The sequence below is a fragment of the Nannospalax galili genome, unplaced genomic scaffold (assembly GCF_000622305.1).
Source record: "Nannospalax galili isolate Female #2095 unplaced genomic scaffold, S.galili_v1.0 scaffold324, whole genome shotgun sequence".
NCBI lineage: Eukaryota > Metazoa > Chordata > Mammalia > Rodentia > Spalacidae > Nannospalax > Nannospalax galili.
The window spans coordinates 4,851,575-4,858,695 of record NW_008353027.1 but is presented as its reverse complement, the minus strand read 5'-3'; positions in this window follow the sequence as shown (position 1 = coordinate 4,858,695).

Sequence of the window (7,121 nt, the reverse complement as noted above, 5' to 3'; positions counted from 1 at the left end):
GGTCAGCCCCTAACTGTTATAACACCTCATGCAGTGGAGTCCATCATTAGACAGCCTCCTGACAGATGGTTGTCAAATGCCAGGGTGACCCATTATCAGGCACTACTATTAAATCCAGAAAAGCTCAAGTTTGGTAGCCCTGCCACCCTAAACCCTGCCACGCTGCTACCAGCCACTGAGAAAGGCACTGAGATTCCTCATGACTGCCAGCAAATACTTCCAGAGACACATGGGACCAGGGAAGACCTCACTGACCAGCCCCTAACAGATGCAGATGCCACTTGGTATACGGATGGGAGCAGCTTTCTACGAGATGGTGAGCATAAGGTGGGGGCGGCGGTGGTCTATGGGGAAGAATAATCTTCCCAGACTAGAGAATGCAGTGAATGTCAAGCTAAATAAAATTCGGCTAATTCTGAACGTTTGGAGTCTGAGTGGTCCTTCCCAGGAGTCTTGGCACCATAACATTTTATATTGTGAAAAAATAAAATTCTTTTCTTTAAAAGAAATTCTAAACCGTCTTCCCTGGTTGAGATACAACACATTTTGATCTCTGGTCTTCTGTTTGTTTTTGCAAGTCATGGAAAATTCCTATCACAACAGCCTGTCCTTTGCAGAAGTTGTGTGGTTAGAGTTATAATAGTCTAGTCTTAGCCCTGGTCTACAGGCGATGTGCCAGCAGGCGGGGCAAAATTGGGACTTGTCTCTGTATTGCCCTTCAACCTTTATCAGCAAAGGTTATGCAATTTCTGTGCTGCCCACCCATGGACATTCACATTTGGGGAAGAATGTGGGCCTCTTCCACACCTGCCAACACAAGGGCTGCTGCTAACGGTGGCACGGCAGACAGAGCGAGTGTGTTGAGATCAGGGAGCCTGCATGTTGCTGTAGTGCTTTAACGCTAACTCCACAGTTCAGTCCTTCTCAGGTGTGCTTCTTCTACAGTCTCGGAACGGATACAGAACCCACCCCCAGGCAACACAGCAATAAACATAGTTTATGGCAAAGCCATGCCTCACACGGCCTCACAAGTTGTTTCAAAGACATTCTGTCAACATAAGAAAAGACCAAATTAAGGGGCTGGAGAGATGGCTCAGCAGTTAAGAACACTGACTGTTCTTGCAGAAGATCCAGGTTCAAATCCCAGGACCCACATGGCAGCTAACAACTGTCCATAACTCCAGTTCCAGGGGATCCGACTGCCTCCTCTGTCCTCCTTGGGCATTGATGACGTGGGTGCACTTACCTACATGCACACAATACACACATACACATAAAATAAAAAAATTTAAAAGACCAAATTAAAAAAAAAAGAAAGAAAGAAAGAAAAAGAAAGAAAGACAGGGAAAACTATGGGGACATAGGAAGGGAAAGAGCCACTCACCCGGAGGTCTGATCGAAGCCTCTCACCAACTGAGAATTAGGAATTCCAGCACAATTAACAATTGCTTTAATGCCTTTCTCCCTTCCAGGCTATAAACCTATAATTTTCTAGCATTCTCACCAGAAACCCGATTTACAGTAAAAGACATGTCCCTTGTGCAACTTTAGTTGGTTCCTGGTTTTATCTTATTAGACTATAATCTCACTTGAGGCACCTCTGGAGCCTCCTTATAATGTCATTTATCAAAGAGAGAACAGGGCATATGATTAGGGGTTCTTTAGCTAATGAAAATCTTGTAGTAGAAGGCTGGGGTTCCGCAGGACTACTAGATCCACAGTCATTTTTTTGAACTACAAACATTTCCAGGAGAGATTTACCATAATCAGGTGTGAGGTCCAAGCTCCAATGTCAGGAAAGGAGAAGGGTCAGAGAAGCCTAGGAGGTTGAAGAGATTTTGAGACACCACAGATAGATGTCTTATACTTATACAATATGTCTTATACTGTATTCACCAACACAAAGGCTGGTAGGCAGGCAGCCCCCACAGGCACCCAGGCACATGCTGGCACACATGGATTGTACACAAACAGGCAAAGGTAAACACATAGACTGACAAATGAGCCACATGGAGTTAGGTACAGACCTACAGGCAAACACACACAGGCTGGCTAGAGAAGGCAGAGGGTGATATTTATACAGAATCACCCAAAGTTGGCACTCTGTAAAAAAATAGTTATCTACAGATTATATCACTTACCTTTGGGGGTCCCCACACATCTGGTGTCAGCCATTTTGTGCTGACTCATAGCTCTCTGGATTTCTAGCATTAGCCATGTCGGCCCATACTGGAAATCTGTGTCAGCACCATGTTGACTAAACATAAACTGGCCCTTAACAGCCGTTTGTTCCCCTACATCAGGTCACTGGGGTAGCTTGGCTAAACTGCAGCAGGATCCTCTGTGCCAGGCATAACAAGTGGTTCATAGACCCTTGACTGATCATCCTGGTTACATGCTTACACAATACTGCTCCATGATCCAGGACATGGATGTGTATGATGAAGGTTCATCCATCTGCTCTGTGCAGATAATCGATCCAAAACCTGAGTCCACCTCATAGTGCCACAAGCAAGGTGGTCAAGTGGAAAAGAACAAGGCTGGTCAGAGCCTGAGCTCTGAGACTATAAACCTGTGTTCAGAACACTGCCTTCCTTGCTTCTTATTCTGGGATGAAGAACAGTATGCAACAAAACTGACTTCCTATGTGCAACATGCACACTTTGATTGTGTGTGTATGTGTGTGTGTGTTTATACCAGTGAGATGGATTGGTGAGTAAAGGCACCTGCCACCAAGCCTGATGACCTGAGTTCGATTCCAGGAACTCACATGTTGGAGGGAGAGATCTGATTCCCATAACTTTTCCTTTGACTGCCACATGGTATACAGTGGCATAGGTGCAATCCCCAACACACACAGACACATACACATCATAAATAAATAAATTAAATAAATAATAAGGAAGTAATGAGAGAGAGAGAGAGAGAGAATAAAAATGTTTCTTAGTAACTATGACTTCTAATTGGAGAGCCACCAAAGTGGTATTATCTATTGCTAAGACATTTAATTGTGACTCTCCTTTGAGAAACCCATACCCATACTGTCTATGTCTCATTCTTTCCCCGAGTGCCTTTTTGTTTTCAATAAACTCAAACTCTGCTTCATGTTGGTTCATCATGAAATTCTTTTCTGCATTGAAGCCAAGCATCCGAATTTACCTAAGCTGCATGTCCTCTCTCCTGGTACTATCTCAATGGTCATGGTGAGGGGAGAGCACTCCCTCCCTTCAGCAGCTCCTAGAATGTGGAGAAGTTGGTTGGGGGCTTCAGTTGACATAAAGGCAGGAAGGACTCAGGTTCCAGGTGAGACAAAATGATAAGCTATCCTGGGCCCTCATCAGCTACATCTTAGGCTCGGTAGTGAAAAAATAAGACAGGCCCAAGTGCAACCAAATTAAAGTGTTTACATTCAGTTTAAATGAAACACAAATTTCAGTTTGTAATTGGGTGAAGAGGTTTTTCTTTTTTTTTTTTTTAATGAATTATATAAATAATACCACCTAAAGGCCCCAAGAATAGCCAGGAGGCTTAGTCGCATCTTAATTCAAGAGTTGCTTGGAAACATTCTCAAGATTGCTGTTTATGTTGAAATATACAACCGCTCCCCACTTTGCCAGTAGTTTAATAAATTCTAGATGAAGTGAATAGGCAGAGTTAGAATAAAAGATGGCCTTCTTGTGATTGGATTCTGGCTGTTTCTTGAAGTAATTTATTTGTTGAGGACTTACTATTTATTAGGTATTTTATAAGGCACCGAGGAAACAAAGATTAATAAGACCCACTTTCTTCCCTTCAGGAACAGGCTAGTGCAAAGACAGCAGTCCATGTACAGAATCATAGAGGAAAGCATGGAAGCTTGGGATTCAGGAGATGGGTACCTCAGAATGCCCCTGGTAAGACTAGAGCATCAGGCATAGCTTCCAAAAGTACATGACACCAAATCAGGGCCTTAAGAATGCATAAGTGGGGTTGGAGAGATGGTTCAGCAGTTAAGAAAACTTGCTGTTCTTCCAGAGGACCTGGGTTCAATTCTCAGCATCCACATGGTGGTTAACAACCATTTATAACTTCAGTCTAGGGGATCCAACACCCTGTTCTGGCCTTTGAGGAGCATTGCACACATGCAGTACACTTATGTACATGCAGGAAAACACCCATCCATACGCATAAAAAAATAAAGTATTTGAAAAAAGAATGCAAAGGTGTCAAGTCAGGTGTTGTGATGCATACCTTTAAACCAAGCACTTGGGAGGCAGAAGTAGGAGAATCTCTGTAAGTTCAAGGCCAGCCTGGTCTACATAGTGAGTTCCAGCTGGGGCTACAGGAAGACCCTGTCTCAAAAAGACCAAACCAAAAAAAAAAAAAAAAAAAAAAAAAAAAAAACCAAAAAAAAAAGAGGCAACTGCATTTGAGTTGTTTGTTCTTATAGCATATGGCAGCATATGGGAGGCTCACCTGGAAACAGCACACACAGCCTCAGCAGCTGATTCCCACTGTGTGCTCTTAGGGTAGAGGTTGGTAGCCCTGGCAACCTTCAGAAACCCTTGGAGCTTTTCAAGAATACATAAGCACAAGGCCAAGGACCAAAGAGATTTGGGTTTGCTGCTCAGAATCATCTAGATGGTTTTACATACAGTCTTGGGGAATTCATAGAACCCTAATGTCCTTTCTCCAGTATCTAGGGGGGAGCTTCTAATGTGGGTGACAATAACCCCCACCATGCTGGAAAATAGCATTCTAGAGCAATAGCAAAGCTATTAGCAGTACGCACTGTGCACAGTATGAAGAGGGAAATTAAATTTGGATCTTGGTCTAGGGTACAGCTCAGTGGTATAGCACTTACTATGTATGAAGTCCCAAGCTCAAAAAAAAAAAAAAAAAAAAAAAAAAAACAAAAAATCCAAACAAGCAAACAAAAAAACCCAAACAAATGATTGCTATTGGGCAGCACTAGTCTAGAGCTCCAAGGAGACAAGCATTCGTGCAGCTTACATTGATTCAGTTGTATGCCAACTACTTGATGCCACACTCATTTGCTGAGATATTCATGGTTGATGTCTTAAAAAATTATTTATGTGTGTGTACATGAATGTGCTTGTGAGAGTGTGAGTTTGTGCATTGTGCATTCCATGGTGCCTATATGAAAGTCAGAGGACCACTTTTTGGGGGGTCTCTTCTCTCTTACTACCCTTTATATATTGTTTTAGGCAGGGCCTATGTTGTACCTGCTGTACCACATATTCCAGGCTAGCCTGCTTTTTTACACGGGCTCTGGGGATCAAACTCAGGTCATCAGGATTGCATGCAAGTGCTTTAATCTGATGAGACATCACCCCGACCCTCATTGTCAATTTGACTGGACTTAGAGTCACCTAGGAAATACACCTTGGGCATGCTTGTGAGGGTGTTTTCTGAGAGGTCTTAAACTGAGGCAGGGAGATCCTTCCTGAATGTTGGGGGCACCATCCCATAAGCTGGGGTCCTGAACTGAATGAAAAAGAGAAAGTACACAGGGCACCAGTATTTGTCTCTCTGCTTCCTGACTGGATGTAATGTGATCAGCTGCCTCACACTCTCCCTGCTACACACCTTCCCCACCATGATGGATTGTATTCTCAAACTGTGAGCCAAGCCTGGTGTGGTGGCATACGCCTTTAATCCCAGCACTGGGGAGGCAGTGGCAGGCAGAGCTCTGCAAGTTCAAGGCCTAGTTTGCATGACGCCCTCAGTTCAATCCTCATTATTAAAAAAAAAAATTGTCATAGATCTCAATTACTCTGACATGCTGTAGCACACTAGAGCTTATGCCGCCTAGCTAACTATATTTTGGTGCTGATTATCCACCTCTTTCTAGTTTCCCTCCCTTCCGCCTTTCTAGCGTTCAATAACTACTCTTACTCTTTTCTATGAGACCAACTTATTTTGGTTTTTCTGAAGCAGGGTCTCACACTATAGCCCAGGCTATCCTCTGACTTTCAGTTACCCTCCTGTCTCAGCCTCCCAAGTGTTGCAATTACAATAATGAGTCACCATGCCCAAATCAACATTTTTAGCTTTCACATGAGCGAGATCATATAGTATTTGTCTTTCTGAGTCTGGTTCATTTTACTCGACCTAATGTCCTCCAATCTATCCATCTGCTGTTGCAGAGGACCCAGGTTTGTACTTGCAGTCCATTTTTTTTATGGCAGGATGACATTCCATCATGTATAGATGTCACATTTTCCTTATCCATTCACCCATCTATGAACATCTTTGCTGATTCCATAATTTAGTTATTGTGATCAGTGTTGCAGTAAAACTGGGTATGCAGGCATCTCCCTGTCATGCTGATTCCCTTTGGATATGCACCCAGGTGTGAGACCGCTGGATCTGGTAGTTCTGTTTCTCATTTCTGTGAGGAACTTCCATATTGTCTTTCATAGTGGCTGTGCTAATTTACATCTTTCCAACAGTGTACGAGTTCCCCTTCTCTTTATCCTCGCCTGGTATTTTGTCATGTGTATCTCTGTGTGTGTATTTGTGTGTGTGTGTGTGTGTGTGTGTTAAGATCGTTTTATTCAGAGACTTGAAGGTAGGGAGGGGCTGAAGAGGTCAACACAATCTTCTGAAGGGCAGGTCTTTCTAGCCTCCTTGTCACTAAATGCCATTTTTGTCCTAAAAAAATTTTTTTTGGATTCATTCATTTTATGTTATTATTATTTTTTGCTTGCATGTATCTAAATGTACCTGTATTCTGCAATGCTTGTGGAGGCCAGAAGACAGCGTTGGATCCCCTGAAAACTGGAGTTTACAATCAAACCTAGGTCCTCTGCAAGAGCAACTAGTGCTCTCAACTATTGAGCAATCTCTCCAGTCCCTGTTTTTGTCTGTCTTTTTGATGCTACCCATTCTAACTGGGGATGGCATCTCATACTTTTTTGTTTGTTTGCTTTATTTTGGCACGCTTAATTAAAATACATGTGCAGATTTATAAATAAGGATATTTTGATAGTACATTCAAAGGCCTTGTAAATTTGAGTACCCTAAACATCTTTAAATCTATTGGACAATATCTCTAGGTCTATTACATGTCACAAAACTTTTTTTCCCCAATATAGTAAATTTTATTTTTTATTTCT